This window comes from Capra hircus, chromosome 11 (genome assembly GCF_001704415.2).
Source record: "Capra hircus breed San Clemente chromosome 11, ASM170441v1, whole genome shotgun sequence".
Lineage (NCBI taxonomy): Eukaryota > Metazoa > Chordata > Mammalia > Artiodactyla > Bovidae > Capra > Capra hircus.
Window position 1 is genome coordinate 88,073,600 of NC_030818.1, and position 25,591 is coordinate 88,099,190.

The following is a 25,591-nucleotide window of genomic DNA, read 5'->3' on the forward strand; positions in this document are numbered from 1 at the left end:
AATTTTGGACAACTTGTAAGTATGCACTCTAGAAGACAAACTAAAGAATTCTGATTCTCAGCTTGATCTTCTTTCTCAAGAAGAGACTTTTTGTGCTCTATAAATTGAATATATCTATTTGAAGTGTTGTAAGGGTTAATACTTCTAATTATGGTAGAAGAATTGAAAATTGGTGTATCTCTGCTATGTTAAAGGGATTCATTATAATATATGATTGCTGCTTTTTTAATCAACAAGATTCAGTTCATATTTATATTATTTCTTCATTCTTCAATTATCATGAAACCACTCCAGTTATATTTTTGGTTATTATTTTACTACTCAGGGAAAAAAATGAACAAAATAATTCTTTTTCCCATAGTTTTATTTTTTGAAACCATAGCAGTTAATTTATTTTGATGTATCTTCTTGTCACCATTTTATAACTGGCTTTTTCTTAGTTTTTAAAATAAACATTTTTAATCGGAGCTCAGGGTAATTGAAGAAATTTATTTAGTTTCTAAAATACCCAGTATAATAGAGGAGGTTTACTTGGCTTCCAAAATATCCAGCCACCACTTATGCCTCCACCATTATTTTGGTTAAAAAAGTATTTTTATTAATTGATTCCCACTATGTGAAATTCACATACAGGATTTCCACAGATACCAGGTTTGAGGGAAAAAATCACAGTATTAAAGAATGGTTTTTAAATACGAAGGTAAGGGATTTCCCTGGTGGTCCAGTGGTTAGGATGCCGAGCTTCCAATGCAGGGGGCACGGGTCTGATCCCTGGTTGGAGAACTAAAGATCCTGCATGCTGTGTGGCATGGCCAAAAATAAAATAGAGAAGTTAAACTTTAATATGTATGTGTGTGTATACATATATATATATACATATACATATATATATATATACACACACATATACATATATAAATCAAAAATGGAGGTAACCCACACCAAAGCACTGATTGTCCTGGGAGGAGACCTGGGCATTCATCAGACACTGTCATTAGGGAGCCTTGTGACGAGGACATGTGACCTGCCCTCCAGAGGAGATTTCCTTAAGAAGCCCAGAGGGTGAGTTCCCAAAGTTTATGAGCAGTTGTGTTTGTAGCGATTGGAAACCATTTGCAGCATCTGTAAGAGTCACCATCAGGACTGTCTTCATGGTCATTTACTTTGACAACTTGAGCTCAAAGCCCTGACTTTTCAAAAGGTTTTGAGGCAACAGAGGAAAACCTTATAATCCTTTAACTCAGAAGGCATGGCAGCATTCCATTTCTACTGAATACAGCCCTTAAAATGAAGCTTTCATAATGAAATAGTGTCCACTGATGAAAATATTTTCTCTTTTTGCTTTCTCTGCTTTTTTGGTTTCTGTCTGTGCTATGTACAATTGAAGAAGATATGTGCTAAAAAATATTTTATATGAATTGACAGTTTTATTGGACAGGGTTTATCAACTTCTCAAATATTATTTAAAGAAAACTTAGTTATACTTTATTTTAAACTACAGAAAATAATTAAAATGTTGCCATTAAAATAATCCTAAAATATATACTTTTATTCAAGGACTAGATGACATATAGGACAAGAATCTTTCCTATTTAAAATGTATACCTTGTAAATTTCACTTGTAAATTCATGACCACCTCTGGCCATTTATGCTTTTTTTGTTTCCTTATTTTAAGTTGTCCTAAATTATTAGTTTATTAATTTAAAGAGTTCTGCATTTTAGTTGAAAGAAAAAAATTATTTGAGAGAATAATTGTTTCAGAATGGTGCTTCTTATTACTGTGTCAGTGAAGCATTTGTCCCAAGTTTTAGATACAAACCAGTATTTTGTGGAGTTTTATTCAGCCACTAATAGTCCATCCTGGCTGAAGTTGAATATACCAAATTTGACAGAGGTGCAGAATTATTTCTAAATAACACTGTGAAATGTAATCCTAACTGCCCTCAAGGACCTAATAAAGCTACACTTAACCCAGTGTACATTTAACAAACACCTGATCGTTTATACACTTAAGTTAGATGCTGAAGTTCTGCTTTCTATAGCCCTTCCTTGTAAAAGTGCTAGTGTAACAGGGCACACTCCTTATCAGGAAGAGAAAGATTGGCGTTAAAAAAAGAAATGCCACTCTGAAATGTGGATTTGCAAGACTAGGATGCAGAGGGTCTCCATGGTGTTTTTCTTCAGCACCACGTAGACAAATCTATTTATAGTAATTTATTACAGAAGAAAATTTTAAATGAAATTTTCCATATTGGCATTTTGTAGGACTGCTTTTAGAATCAATGACTAAGCTGCTTTTTCAGGCTCTTGTACAGAGCGTGCAGCCAATTACATTTTACTTGGTGGGCTGCTTAATAATGTTTTTATATATTTTCAAATAATATTTATTTTAAGAGGTTTTTAACATTATGCAAACCCCAGTAAAGAACTGACTCTACAGGTCATTGATTGAGAAGACTTTCTGAAATGGAGCCTAAAGACACATTTTTATGCCAACTAATTTGTCTTGCCTTTAAAACATTATACCTATCTTCTTTCAGTACATCTTTTATAAAGCAAAGAAAAACCCCTGGGACTTTATGTTCTATAAATGAGAGTGTAAAGATCCATGCAAAATGACTATCTAAAGCTTACTCGGTGATGCATAACCATCTCTCCAGTCACATTTTATCAAATTTTGCTCCTATAAAAAGAAATGGAAATAATAATGGAAAACCAAAAGTTACAGAGCACCATCAGTGGAATAACTAACCATTTTCTTAATAACACATTTGAAATGGAAAAAGTGACAGGCTGCCTTTTACTGGAGTCATAAATGACTGTATCCTGCCCAGTCTCTGTGCTGGAGTTACTTTAAGAAGCTGATCTGTTAATATTCCTCTTTGTTTTTTCTTACTAAAGGGCAAACACATGTAAAGGATTTCAGATACGCTTCTTTTATGATATTAAGTATTTCTGGTTCTGTATCTACGGGTTTGTCATCAAAGTACATTTGCTCCTGACTTTTTATTACAGGACAGAGGAATCAAATGTCTGGCACACACTCGCTCCATCTCCAGTCACCTGTGCACAGCTGTCTCCCCAGACGTGCAGGAGCATGATGGAAAGCAATAGGAATGAAAGTAAAAATAATTGTGGCAAAACAAGAGAAACCCTCCTCCATAGAGTATGGAAATGTGTGATTTCATTCCTGCCTTCCTTTAAAGGTTGCATCTTGATGTCTGCGTAGGAGTAGTTGAACATTGTCACCCCAACACGAGGGGCTCTGAGCTCCAGCAGCTGGTATTCAAAGCCCTTTGCTTGCCGTCCCTGGGGGAGAACAAATAGATCGTGGTGTTCTGTGCTTTATGTTTTTATGATTCCAAAATATTTTTTTAAAGAAGTGTTATTTTTTGACAGATCCATGAACTAGTTCCTGTTGTCTGGTAAATGAAAACTACCACTGTGTCCGTTACACTGTGACGTGATGTTTCATAACCACACGTTTCTAGTCTGCGTCCCAAGAGCTGCACTGGTAGCCTATTGCGGGGTTTCAAAGATGTTTTTTCTAATTTGTGTGTCTTAAAAAATGATTAAACAGTAGTTTAAAATATTTATGTGTGTGTTTGCTAATTGCACAGCCTTTAAATTCAGTCTCTAGAACTATCAGAGAAGTAATGGTCATGAGAAGTAATGGTCTCTTTTCACTGAAGGATTCTTCAGTTGGGTGGTAATACTCCCAGGAGTCATTGACTTTTTAACTGGTTAAAAAATATTCAAAATAAACTATTGTCAATTATAAACACTTGGGGAGGCAGTTAGAACAACCTTAGGTTAGTAGTATATAGCAGCAGAGGATGAGTTAGTTCGATGGCATCACTGACTCAATGGACATGATCTTGAGCAAATTCCAGGAGATAGCAGAGGACAGAGGAGCCTGGCGTGCTGCAGTTCATGGGGTCAAAAGAGTTGGACACGACTTAGCGCCTTTATGTTCTAAAAGATGCTGCCTGTCCTCAATTACAAAGAAAAAGAGTTGACTTTCCCAGTCCTGCTGTTGGCATGTCCACTGCACTTGTATCTGGATCTGGTTTTTGCTTTTGTGAAACAGAGTGTTGGGACAGCCACTCGGTCTCTGTACCGTGATTACAGACTTAAGGGAATTTTGGAATGCACTTCCGGTTCTTGCAGATGCGGTCTTGGACAGCTGTGGGGAAAACATATTGCGTTGTACTTTTGTACAGAGATGCTAGATGAATACCTACGAGCAAGTCCAGTTTCGATCCATTCTCACTGGAAGGCAGCGATGGCAGGTTTGAATGACCCCATTTGGAGGTTCGTGAAATTGAGCCATGACCAAGAATTGCCTGCCAACACGGTACCTCCATCGGTTTGTCCTGACAGGCTCAGCAGCGAAGGTAGCTTGATTCACTTCACAGTAGGAGAGGCTGGGAGGCCAGGTAATAACAGGACTCTCCTTGTTCATAGATGAACATAGTAAGAGGTGTTTTTTTTTTTTTTCCTGTCAATTCTTCATTCCACAATTAATGAGTTCCAGCCCAATGTATTAGGTAATGAAAGAATAAATCAGGCCCTTGCCATTGAAGAGCTAATAAATAGTCACCATATAATATGGTAAATGCTTTATTAGAGGCAAGAACTATTGGTGGGGCAGGAAGAGGCACAGAGGAGTTGGCACTTGGGTTTGCAAGGAAGTGTTTTATTGGACTGAGAAAGGTGCAAGGGGAACTAATTAGAAAAACAGTTTGTGGTTAGTATTCAGTAGCTAAGTCATGTCCAACTCTTTGCGACCTCATGGGTTGCAGCATGCCAGGTTCTTGCCCTCCACTATCTCCTGGAGTTTGCTCAAGTTCATATCCACTGAGTTGGTGATGCCATCTAATCATCTTATCCTCTGCTACCCCCTTTTGCTTTCAGTCTTTCCCAGCATCAGGGTCTTTTCCAATGAGAAAAGCATATGTCGAGAGATTTATAGTGTTCACACAAATAGAATAAAAACAGAGTTATGCAAGTTTTGGTCTAGTATGTGCTGACTTTCTATTTAACAATAACTTCATTTCCCCCAGTTAGAAAAGGGAGTAATAGGAAAACATTGAGTTTAGCCAATGCTAAAAAATAAGACTTTACAAGCTATTTCAAGCATATAGTTCAGTATAGAACTTTAAAACAGATTCTTATGTGCCCACCACTCAAGAACAGATGTTTTTGCTTTGCCACGTTAGGTTTAAAGTTTTTTTTTTTTTCATAGACGATTTTACATAGGGCCAGCTCACCTGCCCCTGCCTCTTCCCCCTCCCCCCCCCTTCAAAAGTCACGTCAATGTGAGCCTTTGGGGTAAGCTTTTCATTTGATCACATTCATTCTTAAAAGCTTAGCCATGTGACTTAAAAATAATTTTGTGCTCACTTCAGTTTTCTTGGTGTTTATAGCAAGATGGGTTATGTTGGCTCCACCTGTTTGTTGCTAGAGCTACGTGTCAAGTCAGATTTTTAATGTCATTAAAAGATGGCATTTCTCTTTACTGGTAAGATCCTTTCTATTACGATGGGTCTTTTATTTTTTGAGTCTGCTTTGTTTTGTGCTTGAGTCTTCTTTTTAATTGCACCATCCCAAGTGACACCCATGGTGTCCTTTAGCCCAGACTGATACTCCTCCCAGCAGAAGGGTAGGTCTCAATTCACTAGCCAGGGTACAGCTGGACGCTCTGTGCCCAGTAGAGAGGTGCCATTCACCCATTGCCATTGCTTTTTTTCAGGATGAGCATGACAACTTTAGAAAAGCAGGCCTAGGATCTCAGCTTAGCTGCCTGCTGTTGATAACCATCAGTGCAGAAGTCAGCTGCCCAGCATCCTGAGACCAAAGGCCATGAGAAGATGAGGCCCTTCCAGTTGGCCAGATGGGCTGCCAGTCCCCCAGAAAGTTAAGTTCCTGTTTTATCTCTCCTTCCTTTTTAATGCATTGAGTCATCAGCCTCAAGAAGAGGCTATAGAAAGATAAAATAGCAAATACTGGAAATCCATCCTACAGTCCTGAACCTCTACAATAAATCCTACAGGAAGAGTCAGCATGGCACCCCTGCTTCTTAATTGTCCCCAACACTCACTGAGCCACTTCTGCAAGGGTCGTTTCTTGCCTCTTACTGAATGAGGTGGTTAATTCTCTTTTTGTGTCGTTCAATCTCCACCGCATTTGGTTATGTTGACCACACTCTTGAGGTTCTTTTCTCAGCGTCTGTGAAACTGTCCCTGGCTTCTCCTGCCTCTGGAGAATCGCTCTTAAGTCAGCCAAGATTCCTCGTCTTGGCTTTAGTTCACACACTCGTCTGCTCACATAGGTCCTCTGAGCTGGTCCTACCTTCAGCTCAGACCTCTGTCCCCTAACTACCCCTTACTCCAACTCCAGCTACCGGAAATCACAAGCAGACTCAGAACATCCAAACCTGTCATCCTGTTCCATCACCCCCAAAACGTGTGATTCCTCTTGCCCTGCTCAGGTCATTTAACGTCATGACCGTTTCCTTGGTTTCCCAAGTCAGAAGCCTGTCCATCCCCTCACCCTTTTTGCGTTGCCCACCATCATGTGTCGCCAGCCCCCATGTGTCCTCCCTCCTGGTCAGGTGGCTCCATTTCCCACCAGCCCTGGCTCCCCATTCCTCACCTAGCTCAGCAACAACCTTCCAACCAGTCCTCCATCCTCCAGCTGTCAGTCTCTAAAATGCGGTCTTGAGTCATCTTGCCAAAGTCAACGGATCAGGTTTTCATTTTCCTGCTTCAAAAATGAAACTGTTAACTAAAGCCTTTGTGATAAACTCAAAACTTTCCATGATCTAATAACCCCTGCTTAGCCCTCAGCGTGCTTCTCTCTCCTGATATACCCCCTCCCAGTAAGACATAGTGCCATAGATTGAATCTGTCCCCCAAAGTTCATGTTGAAATCCTAACTCCAAGGTGATGGTCTTTGGAGGTGAAGTTTGGGGTGAGTGATTGGGTCATGAGGGCAGGCCTTCATGAATAGGGTTTATTGCTCCTACAAAAGACTCCAAAAAAATCTGAAGAATAATATATATATATACATACATATAAAATATACATATCAGTTCAGTTCACTTGCTCAGTTGTGTCCGACTCTTTGTGACCCCATGAATCTCAGCATGCCAGGCCTCCCTGTCCATCACCAACTCCCAGAGTTCACTCAAGAACATCCATCGAGTCGGTGATGCCATCCAGCCATCTCATCCTCTGTCGTCCCCTTCTCCTGCCCCCAATCCCTCCCAGCATCAGAGTCTTCTCCAATGAGTCACCTCTTCGCATGAGGTGGCCAAAGTACTGGAGTTTCAGCTTTAGCATCATTCCTTCCAAAGAAATCCCAGGGCTGATCTTCCTTAGAATGGACTGGTTGGATCGCCTTGCAGTCCAAGGGACTCTCAAGAGTCTTCTCCAACACCACAGTTCAAAAGCATCAATTCTTCTGTGCTCAGCTTTCTTCACAGTCCAACTCTCACATCCCTACATGACCACTGGAAAAACCATAGCCTTGACTAGATGGACCTTTGTTGGCAAAGTAATGTCTCTGCTTTTCTATATGCTATCTAAGCATCTTTTGATTGCATGGCTGCAGTCACCATCTGCAGTGATTTTGGAGCCCAAAAAAATAGTCTGACACTGTTTCCACTGTTTCCCCATCTATTTGCCATGAAGTGATGGGACCAGATGCCGTTATCTTCGTTTTCTGAATGTTGAGCTTTAAGCCAACCTTTTCACTCTTTCACTCTCATCAAGAGGCTTTTTAGTTCCTCTTCACTTTCTGCCATAAGGGTGGTGTCATCTGCATATCTGAGGTTATTGATATTTCTTCCGGGAGTCTTGACTCCAGCTTGTGCTTCTTCCAGTCCAGCGTTTCTCATGACGTACTCTGCATATAAGTTAAATAAGCAGGAAGACAATATACAGCCTTGACGTACTCCTTTTCCTATTTGGAACCAGTCTGTTGTTCCATGTCCAGTTCTAACTGTTGCTTCCTGACCTGCATACAGGTTTCTCAAGAGGCAGGTCAGGTGCTCTGGTATTCCCATCTCTTTCAGAATTTTCCACAGTTTCTTGTGATCCACACAGTCAAAGGCTTTGGCATAGTCAATAAAGCAGAAATAGATGTTTTGCTGGAACTCTCTTGCTTTTTCAATGATCCAGCAGATGTTAGCAATTTGATCTCTGGTTCCTCTGCCTTTTCTAAAACCAGCTTGAACATCTGGAATTTCACAGTTCATGTATTGCTGAAACCTGGCTTGGAGAATTTTGAGCATTACTTTACTGGCATGTGAGATGAGTGCAATTGTGTGGGAGTTTGAGCATTCTTGGGCACTGCCTTTCTTTGGGATTGGAATGAAAATGGACCTTTTCCAGTCCTGTGGCCACTGCTGAGTTTTCCACATTTGCTGGCATATTGAGTGCAGCACTTTCACAGCATCATCTTTCAAGATTTGAAATAGCTCAATAGGAATTCCATCACCTCCACTAGCTTTGTTCGTAGTGATGCTTTCTAAGGCCCACTTGACTTCATATTCCAGGATGTCTGGCTCTAGGTGAGTGATCATACCATCGTGATTATCTGGTTGTGAAGATCTTTTTTGTACAGTTCTTCTGTGTATTCTTGCCACCTCTTCTTAATATCTTCTGTTTCTGTTAGGTCCATACCATTTCTGTCCTTTATCAAGCCCATCTTTGCATGACATGTTCCCTTGGTATCTCTGATTTTCTTGAAGAGATCTCTAGTCTTTCCCATTCTGTTGTTTTCCTCTATTTCTTTGCATTGATCACTGAGGAAGGCTTTCTTATCTCTTCTTGCTATTCTTTGGAACTCTGCATTCAGATGCTTACATCTTTCCTTTTCTCCTTTGTTTTTCGCCTCTCTTCTTTTCACAGCTATTTGTAAGGCCTCCCCAGACAGCCATTTTTCTTTTTTGCATTTCTTTTCCATGGGAATGGTCTTGATCCCTGTCTCCTGTACAGTGTCACGAACCTCCGTCCATAGTTCATCAGGCACTCTATCAGATTTAGTCCCTTAAATCTATTTCTCACTTCCACTGTATAATCATAAGGGATTTGATTTAGGTCATACCTGAATGGTCTAGTGGTTTTTCCCTACTTTCTTCCATTTAAGCCTGAGTTTGGCAATAAGGAGTTCATTATCTGAGCCACAGTCAGCTCCTGGTCTTGTTTTTGTTGACTGTATAGAGCTTCTCCATCTTTGGCTGCAAAGAATATAATCAGTCTGATTTCGGTGTTGACCATCTGGTGATGTCCATGTGTAGAGTCTTCTCTTGTGTTGTTGGAAGAGGGTATTTGCTATGACCAGTGTGTTCTCTTGGCAAAACTCTATTAGTCTTTGCTCTGCTTCATTCCGTATTCCAAGGCCAAATTTGCCTGTTACTCCAGGTGTTTCTTGACTTCCTACTTTTGCAGTCCAGTCCCCTATAATGAAAAGTACATCTTTTGGGGGTGTTAATTCTAAAAGGTCTTGTAGGTCTTTATAGAACCGTTCAACTTCAGCTTCTTCAGTGTTACTGGTTGGGACATAGACTTGGATAACTGTGATATTGTATGGTTTGCCTTGGAAATGAACAGAGATCATTCTGTCATTTTTGAGGTTGCATCCAAGTACTGCATTTTGGACTCTTGTCGACCATGATGGCTACTCCATTTTTTTAAGGGGTTCCTGCCCACAGTAGTAGATACAATGGTCATCTAGAGTTAAATTCACCCATTCCAGTCCATTTTAGTTCTCTGGTTCCTAGAATGTTGACGTTCACTCTTGCCATCTCCTGTTTGACGACTTCCAATTTGCCTTGATTCATGGACCTGACATTCCAGGTTCCTATGCAATATTGCTCTTTACAGCATCGGACCTTGCTTCTATTACCAGTCACATCCACAACTGGGTATTGTTTTTGCTTTGGGTCCATCCCTTCATTCTTTCTGGAGTTATTTCTCCACTGATCTCCAGTAACATATTGGGCACCTATCAACCTGTGGAGTTCCTCTTTCAGTATCCTATCATTTTGCCTTTTCATACTGTTCATGGGGGTCTCAAGGCAAGAATACTGAAGTGGTTTGCCATTCCCTTCTCGAGTGGACCACATTCTGTCAGACCTCTCCACCATGACCCGCCCGTCTTGGGTGGCTCCACAGGACATGGCTTACTTTCATTGAGTTAGACAAGGCTGTGGTCCTAGTGTGATTAGGTTGACTAGTTTTCTGTGAGTATGGTTTCAGTATGTCTGCCCTCTGATGCCCTCTTGCAACATCTACCGTCTTACTTGGGTTTCTCTTACCTTGGGTGTGGGGTATCTCTTCATGGCTGCTCCAGCAAAGTGCAGCCTCTGCTCCTTACCTTGGACGAGGGGTATCTCCTCACCAACACCCCTCCTGACCTTGAGCATGGAATAGCTCCTCTAGGCCCTGCTGTGCTGACGCAGCCACCGTATTCATATACATATGAATGAATGAATCACTTTGCTGTATGCCCAGAACTAACACAACATTGTAAGTCAACTAGACTTTATTTTTGGGGGCTCCAGAATCACTGCAGATGGTGACTGCAGGCATGAAATTAAAAGACGCTTACTCCTTGGAAGGAAAGTTATGAGCAACCTAGATAGCATATTTAAAAGCAGAGACATTACTTTGCCAACAAAGATTCGTCTAGTCAAGGCTATGATTTTTCCAGTGGTCATGTATGGATGTGAGAGTCGGACTGTGAAGAAAGCTGAGCACCGAAGAATGATGCTTTTGAACTGTGGTGTTGAAGCAGACTCTTGAGAGTCCCCTGGACTGCAAGAGATCCAACCAGTCCATTCTAAAGGATATCAGCCCTGGGATTTCTTTGGAAGGAATGATGCTAAAGCTGAAACTCCAGTACTTTGGCCACCTCATGTGAAGAGTTGACTCCCTGGAAAAGATTCTGATCCTGGGAGGGATTGGGGGCAGGAGAAGGGGACGACAGAGGATGAGATGGCTGGATGGCATCACTGACTTGATGGACATGAGTCTGAGTGAACTCTGGGAGTTGGTAATGGACAGGGAGGCCTGGTGTGCTGTAGTCCATGGGGTCACAAAGAGTCGGGCATGACTGAGTGACTGAAATGAACTGAACTAAACTGATACTTCAATTAAAAAAATAAAATTGAATTTTAAAAACACCCCTTACAGCTCCCTTGCCCCTTCCACCATGTGAAGATATAGCAAAAAGTTGGCCATTTGCACCCTGGAGGAGGGCTCCCATCAGAATCTGACCATGCTGGCATCCTGGCCTTGAACTTCAAACCTCCAGCACTGTGATGAAGTTTCTGTTGTGTGTAAGCCACCCATTCTCTGGTGCCTTGTCACAGCTGTCTGAACAGGCTAAGGCACCTTCTCCTCGAGACAGGTTGGGTCATTATTCTTCCTTCAGTCTCTCTCCCTTGCCTCTTACCTGGTGCCCCTTTTATCGAGAAACCCCATCTACACCACATCCTCCCCACCCTTCCCTTCCCACTAACTCCTGCTTTGTCATTGAGGGGCAGCCTCTCCGTCACTAGTCAGGAAAGTTCAGTGAGCTTGTGCTGTGTGCCAGGCACGAAGATGAATGTGAGAGTGCTTAGTCGCTCTGTCGTGTCCGACTCTTTGCAGCCCCGTGGACTGTAGCCTGGCCGTCTCTTCTGCCCTCCAGGCTCCTCTTATCCGTGGAATTTTCCAGGCAAGAATACTGGAATGGGTTGCCATTTTCTACTCCAGGGGATCTTCCCAACCCAGGGATTGAACTCACGTCTCTTAAGTCTCCTTCATTGGCAGGAGGATTCTTTACCACTGGCGCCAGCTGGGAAGCTCACTAAGATGAATGCTAAGCATCAGACATGAGGTGCTTTTCCTTAGGCAGCTCTTCCTGAACCTCACCATCACAGGTTCTCTATTCTTATATGCACCTTACCGTCATCACTCAGTGCTGTCATTGTTAATATATAATATATATATGTTCAGAGTTGTGCAGTCAAAGGAGGAGGTAGGGTGATGAATGCAGAACAACATGCAAATTCATGAATTATCTGTATTTACTCCAGACGAATAAACTAAGTCCTTTAGTTATGGGACTTCCATTCCCAGGGACCCTTATTACTGGCCGCAACTTGTGGTTGACATAGGGATAGAGCCTCAAAGTCCCCACATCACACGGGAGAGACACAAACGTGTCAAGATGCTTACGTACTAAAGGCCACATTTAAGGCACAAGGACCACGTACATCTCAGGTGTGGCTATAAACAGAATCATTTAGAAAGACAATCATTGCTATATATGTGCTAAACTGAAGCAATCTATAGTTCTTGATACAAATAAATTACCTTTTACACAAAGCAAGGACGTTTTGTGGAATTTGATAAATTTTAGAAAATCTACAGTACACCAAAACCCATAACACTAAGAGTGAAGGTGTTTTGGATAAACTATAACGTCGTACAGTATAACACAGGGAACTATATTCAATATCCCATGATAAACCATTATAGGAAAGAATATGCCAAAAAATGTGTATATATATATATACATATATATATGTATGTGTATATATATGTGTGTATGTGTGTGTGCGTGCATGTATGTGTGTGTGTTCAGTTGCTCAGTTGTGTCTCTTTGTGGCCCCATGGCCCATACTCACCAGGCTCCTCTGTCCTTTGGATTTTCCAGACAAGAATAGTGGAGTGAGTTGCCATTTCCTCCTCCAGGGGATCTTCCTGACCTGGGGATCAAAACTACATCTCTTGCATCTCCCACATCAGCAGATGGATTCTTTACCACTAACATTACCTGGGAAGCCATATATATATATATATATAACTGAATCACTTTTTTGGACAGAGAAATTAACATTGTAAATCAATTATGCGTCAATAAAAAACAGACTGAAGGTGTTTTGTAGACAAGGTTAAGTGTTTTCTGTTCAAGCCTTCAGATTAGGAATTACTCATCGGTTCCTCCATACTCAAACTAACTGATGTCCCCACCTTTTACATTAGGCACCACACAGCTAGTAAAATGCATTCAAAGGAGTCAAACAAGCACCCATTGTTCTGTCATTGACAACCAATTTTGATATTTTGGGGTCATTTCTAGTCTTTTTTTCCCTACTGCCAGATAAAGAGCTATATTTTACAAAATGATTTTGTAAGCTTCATTTTTCACTGATATTTTGTATCTATCTTTCCCTATTTCACCTAATAAGTTTACTTAGAAGGACAATTTCAGGAAAAGAGAAATGAAGCCTGCAGATTAAATAAGCCACATGAATGTCACTTCAGTCGTGTCCGACTCTTTGTGACCCTCTGGACTGTAGATCGCCAGGCTCCTCTGTCCATGGGATTCTCCAGGCAAGAATACTGGAGTGGGTTGCCATGCCCTCCTCCAGGGGCTCTTCCCGACTCAGGGTTTGAACCCACGTCTCCTGCCTCTCCTGCATTGCAGTCAGATATTTTTACCACTGAGCCACCGGGAAAGCCCTAAATAAGCCACATGCTCACTGAACTCTGCTGCACCCTGTAAAAACCAGAAAATCCATTGTCAGGTTCTTTTATAAACGTATGTGAAGCAGTAAGAGAGTAGGTCACATCTGCTTCTCTGGCTTTACACTGGGTGCACAGTATTTCCCTGAAAGGGATTTTATTTCAAGGACACATCAGGCCATACATAGATAAAATGTATTAAAACTTGTATCAACTTTCATCAAGAACAGATAAATAGACAATGGAATGATTCAAGACAGATCCAATATAAGGAAACTAACCAAATGACTGTCATCTGACTCTCTGAATCAGTTTGCTAAGGGAGAAACTGACTAACAGTGAAGAACTATGGAATTTTATTGCCAACAATCATGTGCCCCTGACATTTTATTCCACTAGAAATTTGGACCCATAAGCCACAACTTGGTAAATATTTTTAGTATATCGTGGTGGTGCTTTTTGGTGCAACTTCCTCTGTAGATGGCTAAACAATTTGAGCTTCATGCTGCCACGATGAGTGCATGGAAGCGTCTTTTACATCCAGAGTCATAGCATTTGAATGCGTTTATGTTTGCCCGGTCATCTCTATTTTCATCAGTATTCAAAATAGAAAACTTAGCTATCTCCCTACAGCTCTGTACAGACCACCACCAACTCTCTCCCCAGCCTGCCACTACCCTGGGATTCATGGCACATTTTTGGTAAAATAGCCTCTATTTCCTCAAATTTCCTACACCTTTTGTGCTAATGAAAACCCAGGCCGTGACTTCCCTTGAAGACTTCACAAATGGTAGCTGGTTTTCCTTGCTCATCACTGGGCCTGGAGGGAGGGTGGGTACCTTCCCTCCTCATTGCTTTCTTCCTAAAATGCCAGAGTTTAGAAGCTCATGTCATCCTACCTTGCTGCCACCATCAACAGACTTCCCTGGTCATGCCCTACTAGAAAAGATGAAAATCTGGTTATTGTCATTCTCCAACCCCTTGATGATGTCAGTATCCTTGGAGAAGAGCCTGCCAACACCCTGGCCTCCTGGTTGCCTGCCCAGCTGTCCTCCCATGACCCAGCCCCCATTCTACTCAGATCCCCTGTAGATGTGCATTAGATCTTGTTACAAACGTCAACAGTCTCCATTTCCTGCCTTTCACTCCCAACCACCTCAGACTCTCTGTCTCACTCCCTTTAGTAGACAGACCCCATCAACTCTTTTTTTTTTTTTTTTTTAATTCAGGGGAAAGCGCGACACCGTGATCCAGTGATCTTAACTGGATCCAGTGATCTTAACTCACGTCCTTACTCCTCCAGGTGGCGCTCGTGGTAAAGAATCCACCTGCAATGCAGGCGATGGAAGAGACACAGGTTTGATTCCTGGGTAGGGAAGATCCTCTGGAGGAGGAAGTGGCAACCCACTCCAGTATTCTTACCTGGAGAATCCCACGGATAGAGGAGCCTGGCAGGCTACAGTGCATGTGGTTGCAGAGAGTTGGATACAACTGAGTGTGCATATGCAACCTAACTCCTCCCTTAACCTGCATAGACTCTCTGCTCTGTAATTAGTTTGTAGTAATGCTTACTACTACGGCTTGAGCCCTGTTGACTGCTACAGGCTTCTGTCCTAAAAGCACAGAGATTCTGATGAATTCTATGTTGTGTGACCCAGCAAAGAAGAAAAATGAAGTGCTGAACATTTTATATATGTGTATACCAAGTACTTTGGGACTTCCCTGATGGCTCTGTTTGTAAAGAATCTGCCTGCAATTCAGGAGACCCAGGTTTGATCCCTGGGTGAGGAACATCCCCTGGAGAAGGGCACAGCAACCCACTCCAGTATTCTTGCCTGGAGAATCCCATGGGCAGAAGAGCCTGGCAGGTTATAGTCCATGGGGTTGCAAAGAACTGGACATGAGTGAATGACTAAGCACATACCAAATACTTTATATATATATACGCTAAGCTTTTTAGAATAGTCTTAGATTTACAGAAAGTGTGGTAAAGATAGTATAGCATTTCCACATACTCCACATGTTTCCCAATGGTTAACATCTTACGTTAGCCACAATAATAAACCAATGTTAAATAAAGTCCACACTTTATTCAGATTTTCTTGGCCTTTTTGTTTCAAATCTCTTTTTTAGAAGTCAGGAAACTCTGAGTAGTAAGTTAAGGGAGATCGCTTCTTCAAATGTTTCTGTATTTTTTGAATACTTTATAATGAACACATATTTCTTTTTTAGTCAAAGAAAAACATTTTTTTAAAGCAAGGTGGTGTGTCAAAGATCTTAAGATTTCCGTGGAAAATCTGATGTACAATGAAACTGAAACCATGTGAAAAGATTGAACTGCTGAAGTCATTATCTCAATATGCTGATCCTGTTGAAACAGATGAAAGTGTGATTAAAATTACAGTCTTGACGGGAAGAGTGGTGAGAACTTAAAAGCTAACTCATGTTCTTCCCTCTCTATAACATCACATGACAAGTAGGAAAGCCAGAGTCTTGAAGTGATTTGAGTGATCCTGAAGCAAGAAACCCTTAGGATGCCTTTGCCAGAAAGATTTAGGCGAGCTGCATAAACCCCCAAAAGACCAATGGACAGAGTGATCCATTTGAAACAAAATTGAGGAGAAAGCATTTCAGTTCTATTTTTACAACTGTCATATCATCACAGGATGAGAGTTTGAGTCCACAAATATGAAAGGAGTCAACGGCATTTGGCAGCAGTGAGAAAATATTTATTATCACAATAGATAAAATTTACTAAATGTAACCACTAAGTAAATGAGAAGAATGGGCTACAGTGGAGTTAAAAATCAACTTTAAACAAGGTCCTACTGTAGAGCACAGAGAACTTTACCAGTGTAATAATGGAAAAGAATATGTAAAAGAATATATATATGTGTGTAACTGGATCACTTTGCTGTAGAGCACAAACTAACACGACATTGTAAATCAACTATGTTCCAATAAAAAACGGGAATTAAAAAAAATTTTTTTTTAATCACTTTATTTTTCCTGAGGACAGCTCCTGTAAACGCTCCCTGTCTACTTCTTGTTTCCTGGACAACATTTCTGATTGGCCTTATAATTTTCATAATCTTTTCTCCTCAGTCTTGGATCATCGAATATCAACTAATCACGTTTGGTCATTCAAAGTCCTTATTTTAGTAATGAAATGCTTAATCTGAACTGTTAATAAAATCCCTGAATATAAGGTTTCTCCCTTCCCCAGTTTAGACTTGCCATAGAGGGGAGGCGTGTGTGCATGCTAAATCTCTTCACTCATGTTCAACTCTGAAGCAACGCTATGGACTATAGCCCTCCAGGCTCCTCTGTCCATGGGATTCTCTAGGCAAGAATACTGGAGTGGGCTGCTGTAGTGGGAATTTCTAATAATGTACTTTCACAGCCTTGAGAAATTTCATAGAAATAGCACCTGGAAAAACAGCATATATCAAGAAACTGTGTTGATGATTATTTTTCATGTTTTTCTTAGAATAATAGCCTTGTTACAACCCTAAGGCCAGACCCAGAAGGAAGTATAATTGAGATCATGAAAGCATGGACCTTGGAATACTGGGGCTTGGCGTCAGGTATGAACACTGCCTACACACTTGCTGATTGTTCCCGAGACTATCCCAGAAGGAAACGACCTAGGGTAAAAAACAAGGAGAGCTGGATTATGTCAATGTAGTGTCTTGGGAAAGATAGATCAAAGAAAGTTTTGTAGTCTGCAATTAGGAATAAAAGCTGGACTCAAGAGTGGACTCTGCATCTCAGTTGAACAGAGGCTGCCAGTCCCCTGATCCACTGCAGTAGATTTTGTGCTCTGTTTTCATTCTCTTTGTTTGCTCCTGGACCTTTAGGGCAACAGGTTGCCACGTCCTCCTTCATGGGATCTTCCCGACCCAGGGATTGAACCCATGTCTCTATGTCTCCTGCATTGGCAAGTGGGTTTTTTTTTTTTTTTTCCCACTAGCACCATCTGGGAAGCCCATGGAAGGGGGACTCTAGTCCATAAACCCATTCCCCCTCCAGGGTTCCTCCACTTTCCTGCCATCCTTGAACCCCACCCTCTTCCTCCACTCAAATGTTCACTAAAGGAAAGCCTGTTTCTAGTAGCTTCTTTCCAGGCTGCCATCTGGACTACTTTGAAAATGTTTCTAAAAGGACGATTTGTACACCGAGTACCTTCAGGATTTTCACCTGGCAGGAAGAGGCAGGGAGGGGGTTTGGGCAGCGTGGGCAGTTGTTTTGTCAGTGTCTGAGAAGGAGTGTCCCACTTCCAGACTGGGGTTTGCAAAGCTCTTGACTGACACCCCCCGAACTGTGGTGGTGTGGTGCTTGGGACAACCTGAGCTGGAGAGCCACCACGTCCTGCCCCACCCCGCCCTCTCGCCTACTGTTGGATTCCAGTTGCCCCCAAGGCTGGCACCCTGTTTGCACTGGTTCAGTGCCCTTCCCCATGGTTCATACCTGGAGGGCAGGAGCCAGCCTAAAGCCAGCCCCTGGGCTTGTTGTGGAGCAGCTGGTTCACCAACCAGGGGGTGCTGCTGGAGTGAGAGGTTACGCGGTGAAGGGGCTGGGGCTGGCAGTGGTGAGGGAGGCTGGAAGGTGAAGTCATAGGAGAAGTTCTTCTCAAAGAGATGTTCCATAGGGGGAATGCTCAGAGACTCCAGATCCCCGTGTCCCCGAGGCACCATTTCCCAGCCAACACACCTCATGGAGACCTGTCAGCGTCCACCTGCTGATACATAATCTACATTTTCCCTTTGGTTCCACAAACTCATCCAGAAAGCCTGTCAGAATCCCCAGGGAAGAGCCAATCTGTGCTCAGGAGTAGCTCAGATGTCAAAAAACTCAAAGGCGAGGCTTAACGTATAGACAATGTTCTTAGAAGCACAGCAACCTGCATTTTCCCAGTACTGGGAACGCTGGAAACAAATTTAACCATTGAGAGATGAGAGTGCAGCTTTTTTGTGCATGGTATCTTAGAAGGTGTCAGGAAGTCTAGTCAGTCTCATCTCATGTTTAATATTGTCGCTCAGGGATTCTTAACCATGTTTTGCGTTACAGTCCTTTTTGGCAGACAGGTAAGACCTACGATTCTTTTCCCACAATATGTTTAGATTGATAAAATAAATATGATTACAAAATACACCAAATACTTTGCCAACAAATGTACATATAGTCAAAGCTGTGGTTTTTCCAGTAGTCATGTATGGATGTGAGAGCTGGACTATAAAGAAAGCTGAGAGCCAAAGAATTGATGCTTTTGAACCGTGGTGTTGGAGAAGACTCTTGAGAGTCCCTTGGACTGCAAGGAGATCAAACCAGTCAATCCTGAAGGAAATCAGCCCTGAATATTCATCGGAAGGACTGATGCTGAAGCTGAAGCTCCAACACTTTGGCCACCTGATGCCAAGAGCCGACTCATTAGAAAAGACCCTGATGCTGGGAAAGACTGAAGGCAGAGAAGGGGACGACAGAGGATGAGATGGTTGGATGGCATCACCGATTGGATGGACATGTGTTTGAGTAAGCTCTGGGAGATGGTGAAGGACAGGGAAGCCCGGCATGCTACAGTCCATGGGGTTGCAAAAGAGTCGGACACAACTAAGTGACTGAACAACCACAACAAAAGACACCATAATATTAAAATGCAGTCATTTAAATATAAAAAAAGAACACCACCACAACAATAACAACAAAAGAAAGCCTGTCAAATGCCTTGCTGATTTTTCAGATGGTTCATTATGATGAAAGCCCCAGCTCCCATACTGGGGCCATAGATCCCCATGAAACCACACATTCCAGTTCCCTTGTTATTCTCACAAACAGTCCTACTAAAGGGCCACCTGCTTTCGTGTGCAGGTCCTCAAAAGATTGTTTGACATGGAAAAAGGACATTAACATTTGAAATCACTTCTCTGGACACACTGGGACAAAACCGAAGATTGAGAATGGTGTTTCACTGGGATCAACTACGGAGATATTTTAAAAATCTCCAGCAAGAGTCGTTTTTTTTTTTTTTAATGAACTAAGGATGATTCTGATGTACCAAGTTTGGGCACTATTGAAAAGCATCTCCTAATGAATCAATCTGACAACTTATGGAAAAAGCCAACAAAGAGCCAGCATCCAGTCCCACATCAGGTGTGGATGCCTAGGACCATGAGAGGGCACACAAAGTGTGTGATAGAGCCTTAAATTGTGCTTTTTCTTCCTTGAAGGCTTGCCAAGGCCACTCACTACTCTAAACCAGGTGAGGGAAACTGGTGTGAAATAAGGATGGAGTGAACTTATAGTGTGGAGAAGGCAATGGCAACCCACGCCAGTACTCTTGCATGGAAAATCCCATGGACGAAGGAGCCTGGTGGGCTGTAGTCCATGCGGTCGCTAAGAGTCGGGCACGACTGAGCGACTTCACTTTCATTTTCACTTTAATGCATTGGAGAAGGAAATGGCAACCCACTCCAGTGTTCTTGCCTGGAGAATCCCAGGGACGGCAGAGCCTGGTGGGCTGCCTGTCTATGGGGTCGCACAGAGTCGGACACGACTGAAGTGACTTAGCAGCAGCAGCAGCAGCAGCAGCAGAACTTATAGTCGGGGAGAGACAGGCTAAACATGCTTTCACAGGTACTTTCTAGTACCTCCTGTGCCCCAGGACTGTAGACTAAGAAGTTAATAGAGTTAATAGAAGTTAACAGAAGATGGATGATGAACTCTTCTTGAGGTCACACAGAAAGCTACACAAGAGAGGATCTCTTGGACCGCCTCCTGTTGGTCTAAGACCAAAAGAATTCATCTGTCGGACTCAGCTGGACAAGAGGTGGAGAGGAATCTTCAGGGGGAGAGAGAACAGCACTCTGGAAACAAAGTGGAGGTGAGACTGAGTATGGCCTGATGTTCCAGGAACTGAACTTGCCAGCCTGGGATGGGGGCAGGGGAGAGTGGTGGACAGTAGAATGGCAAGATGTTTGGCAGGGGCCAGCTCCACGGGAGCCTCGTGTGTTAGGTTCTATTTGGGAATTTGTTCTATGGAAACTGAAGGCTGCTGAGAAGTTTAATGCAAGTGACATGATCCCCAATCTCCTGGGGATCGCCAGCAGAGGGATGGGGAGGGTAATTGGGGGCTTTTGATATAGTCCTACTGGGGAGCTTCTGAAGCCTTTAAGCAGATGAGGGATGATGAAAGTGGCTATAGTCAGGCAGTGGGCTGACTGGGTGACATCAGGGAGGGGCAGCGGAGGGGGTGTGTATCTTCCCAATTCCTGTCGTCGTGGAGGGAGACAGGAGGCAGGTCCCCTGCCAGCGTCAGTACACCAGGGTCACACCAGGTGTGATCACACCAGATCGGAGGCTGAGGATCCCAGAGCTGAGCTATAAACCCCGGAAACAATCAACCAATTTGAGGGAGGCGAAATGCGAGAAAAATTAGGAGAACTAGAGTCACAGAAGCCCAGGGAAGGGAATATTCCAGGAGGCAGTGGTCAAGGAAACTGTGAGTGGAAAAGCTGTCAATCACGTTTGGCCGCAGACAGGTCAAAGGTCCCTTGTGCGGAGGCCGGGGTGAGGCTGGGCTGCGGTATTGCCGAGGAGGGAAATAAGAAAGCGGTCAGGCGGTGGCTCTGGGCGGCAGGATTACAGACCCCGCAGGGGCTCTGGGTTCGGGAGGGATTTCAGCCGGCCTCCACCAGCAATGTGTTTTGAAGTTAAAGATTGCGGTTTATTTCCCTGCGTAAGCTTTGATGATAATGGTGAGGAGGGACAATAAACTCACCAAAATATGAAGAGTGACAGTGACGATGAGTTATATACTGCCTGGGGCGCTTGCCAAAATACATCTACCTGAAGGTTGGAGAGAATGTGCAGCGGACGGCTTGCCTCTCCGGCGCCCGCAGCCCCGCCTCCTTCAGGCTCCCTGGTCAGCTGGCAGGGGGCGTGGCCACCCGTCACCCCGCCCCGCAGCCTAGTATCACGTGATCTACCAGTTCTGGGCGATAGCTTGAAAATGGCCGCCGGGTGTGGTGAGGGGAACGCGCTGAAATACCCCGTCACCCCCTTTCTAGTCTTCTGACAGCACCTGCGGCAAAGCGGCTCCTTTCCGCCTCAGCGGTGGGCGCCGTTCTGGGGCCAGGTTGTGAGACGGTCAGTGTGGTGGTCCGCGGGGAGGGGCGGTGTGTGTTTCTGTGTGTGTGTGGTGAGGGGGGCGAGGCCGGTAGGAAAGAAGCCCTGGTTTGTGGGGGGATGTTGCCGAGCGAGGAGAGACGGCGGCGATCGGGCGGGGAGGGAGCGAAGGCCTGCTGAGGAAGGGTGAGGCCGGGTGTGGGGAAGGGGGGGTGGACGGGTGAGGAGGGGGCGACGCAGGGCGCGCGGCTGGGTCGGGGAAGGTAGGGGGCGGGCGGGGGCGCGGGGCCTGGCTCTTGGGGCGGATCCGCGCCTGCCGGGGGCGCTGGGACGGTCTCGGACTTGCTATCCCCAGTGGTCAGCCTCTCCCGGGGCTGCGATGGGGGATGTGTGTGACACAGGTGGGTTTTTTTTTTTTTGGTTCGTTTTTCACCGGGCAGCTTCAGGCACACCCACCACCACCTTGAGAACCACCTTAGGCGGTCGCGCGAAGGCAGGCGTCCCAGATTCCTTTTCCCTGGGTTTTCCAAGGGCGTGGTGGTTGGGTTTTCTCGTTTTTTGTTTTCTCACCGGGCTCCATTACTCCATTGTCCACTGCAGGCCGTTATTTCAGCTAAGTATCAGCAAGCCATTGATTACGATGCTTCCATGATTTCTTTATAACAAAGCGACTTCTTTCTCAGCCACTGACGTTCGGTTAGTTTTCTTTCAGATTGTTTTGACACATATAAAGGTTTAAACCTATTATTATTTAAACCTCTTTTATTAATAACTATGGACCCGTCTTTGGTAGCCGCTAGGGGCACCGGTTAAAAATGTGGCTTTCTTAGCCTTACCCTCAGAATTCCCATTCAGCAGACCTGGGGTGTGGCTCAGAATTCCTACCCCCCATCTCCACCTTCCGACGGGTAATTCTAATGCGTTTTGTCAGTGCCTCAACTTGGAAGACACTGAGGGTGAGACGTCTAAATTTTTTTTTAAGCTCCTGAGGTGATCTGATGCAGAGCCAAGGTTGAGAAATACGGCGGCAAGGTTGTGTTCTTTGTTCTCTAGCTTTACCAGCATGGAAACCTTCATCAGAATTATTTTGTGCTGCTTGTTAAAATGTCAGTTTCTGGGCCCCAGATCTACTGGGGGAAAAGCCCAAGGAATCTGTATATTGGCAAGCTTCCCCAGCAACTTTGCATACAAGTTTGAGAACCTTTGTTTTATACTCTGAGTGACTTCCAGATTTGTTTTTCCTAATACGACTGCAAGGAGATCCAACCAGTCCATTCTAAAGGAGATCAGTACTGAGTGTTGTTTGGAAGGAATGATGCTAAAGCTGAAACTCTAGTACTTTGGCCGCCTCATGCGAAGAGTTGATCATTGGAAAAGACTCTGATGCTGGGAGGGATTGGGGGCAGGAGGAGAAGGGGATGACAGAGGATGAGATGGCTGGATAGCATCACCAACTCAATGGACGTGAGCCTGAGTGAACTCTGGGAGTTGGTGATGGACAGGGAGGCCTGGTGTGCTGCAATTCATGGGTTGCAAAGAGACACGACGGAGTGACTGAACTGAATCCTAGATGGATTCTCCAATTGAGGTTTTTGGGAGCATCTCACATTCAGCCTGGTCTTGTTCATCTAGCAAGGGTGGTGGGGAAGGAGCGGGCAGTAACCAAGCAGAGGAAAGTCCTGAAACTTTCTCCTGATTTTGCTTTTTGTTAATGGGACCACCATCTTCCCATCACCGGTGTTTGGTATCTAGTCATCTTTGACCTGGTCTTTCATTTCCAATCACATAATTTTTAAAATTTCTACATCCAGAATTTTTGTTTTAGATATTTTGGTAGGTCTAAGGGTCCAGTATGGGGGATTTTATCCTAGTCAAGTTCCTGTCTCTCATTTCTCCATCCCTACTGCCTGTCCTCTCTCCTGTAGGCTGTTTTGGTGGTTCCCTGACTGTCTCTAGGGTTCTGATTCCAGGCAGCACATCCTACTGAGGGAAGCTTTTCCTGGGATCATCCCCCTCTTCCCTGCTTTTGCTCAAGTTCTTTGTCAGTTTCTCTGTTACTGTGTTAGTCAGGGCTGTTCAGAAGGCAGGGAACAGAGATACACTCTTTTACCTCAGGGAAAAGGTAATTTATAGGACTGACTGAGAATCAGCAAGAAATTGGGATCTAAAGCAGCTCCCACCTTCTGTAGCTCCCTCAGCGGCCTCATTTGTTTTCTCTGGAGAAGTCTTTTTCTCAGTTCATACCTGTTGAGTCCTCTCTCTGCTGCCTGGCTGCCTCAAAACGGTAACATTTTGTTCTTGGCCTGTAATGACTGGGTATCTGGTTTCTAATTTCCAGGTTTAGAGAGAGGAATCTGATTGGCTAAGCTTATCTTTTTGAACAGTCACGTGTTCTCATATGCTCATACCTGGATATGGCTGATGGTAGTAGAGAAAGGAGGGAGAGAGCAGGCCCTAAGCTGGTCTGGAAGGAGGGTGGGTGGTCAGGGAAACCTCCCCGGGGGAAGGGACTTTGAAATTGAGACCTCTAGGCTGTCTCTGGGCGGAGGTGGTCGGGGTGGTGGGATGAGTTGGGCAAATTCATTTGCCCGGAGGAGGGGAAGATCCTGGTCTTCTAAAGGTGAAGGGAGAATGGTTTGAAGCTGACAGTTAATTTCTGAGTGACAAGTGCAGAGGATGCTTTCATATGGAGAATGGTTGTGTGTGTGTGTGTGTATGTGCACGTGTGCACTCATGTGGAGAATGGGGGTGTGTGTGTCTGTTTTGAGATAGGTGAGAATAGTGTGTATTTGAGATAGGTGAGAACAGAACCTGTTTAAAGGATTTGTGTGTGTGTGTTTTGAGATAGGTGAGAATAGAACCTGTTTAAAGGATTCATTTAAGAGGGAAAGCAGAGATGAAAGAAACCTCTGAGGGAGGGATGGGTCCCTTCCAAAAACATCATCTGATTTATGGGCACACTTGTGATCAAACTTTTGATTTGTTAGAAGTCTGGCTGATGGGAGTCATTTTATACTGTCAGCTGTGGCAGATGGTTTTGTCCTGTTCAGTTAATAAAATGTGATGTGACTTGATCAAGTTCAGTTCAGACAACATTTATCAGTTCTTTTCATACGCACAAGAAACTGTTTTAGGTACTTCTGAATTTGTGAAGGTGAGACTTGTGAAGTTGCTCCTATTAAGAAATTTAACAGTAAAGAAGCGACGGGTGGATGAATGCAGAGATTACCAGATTTCAGGCATGTAATATTCAACGATCAGTAAGGTCTGCCCTAGTATCCGCCCCCCTCTCCCCAATACACAAAGCAGAGCAGCATCTAATGCAGTGCTCCCCAACCTTTTTGGCACCAGGGACCAGTTTCATGGAAGACAGATTTTCCACGGACCCAGGGGGTGGTGGACGGTTTCGGGATGATTCTCATAGGGAGCCCACAACCTAGATCCCTTGTGAGCACGGTTCACAGTAGGGTTCATGCTCCTGTGAGAATCTGATGACCCTCCTGATCTGACGGAGTGCTGGGGAGTGGCCTCAAGGACAGATGAAGCTTCCTTAGCTCACCTCCTGCTGTGTGGCCTGGTTCCCAACAGGCCCCAGTATGGGGGTGAGGGACCCCTGACCTAATGAACCCTTACGTACCCATCCCCCAGGTCCAACAGTTATCAATATTTTACCAATTTTATTTTGGCTGTTTGTTCCCCCTTTTCTCCTCCAGTACTTTAAAGAGCGCTGAGACTCTGTAGGGCAGGAATAGTGTATTGTTCAATTTACCAGTGATAACCTGAAGCATAGTGCATTGCAGATTATAGCCTTTCAGCAGACTACTGTTAGATCGGACTATTACTCAATTACAGCAGTGTAGAATTGCATGCGTTTTCTCAGTTATATAACAAAGATCATCTTTCCTTACTAGATTTGTTTAGAGTATCTTTCTGATAGCTT

General features: G+C 43.8%; 1 protein-coding gene across 5 annotated transcripts in view; it reads left to right on the forward strand.

The window, feature by feature from the left end:
- KIDINS220 (kinase D-interacting substrate 220kDa) overlaps window positions 21,511–25,591 on the forward strand; it is a 92,957-nt gene continuing 88,876 nt past the window's right edge. For all 5 annotated transcript variants that reach the window (XM_018055691.1, XM_018055693.1, XM_018055694.1 and 2 more), the window contains exon 1: window positions 21,511–21,672. The gene's annotated coding sequence lies outside the window, so the exon portion shown is untranslated. The remainder of the gene's footprint in view (window positions 21,673–25,591) is intronic.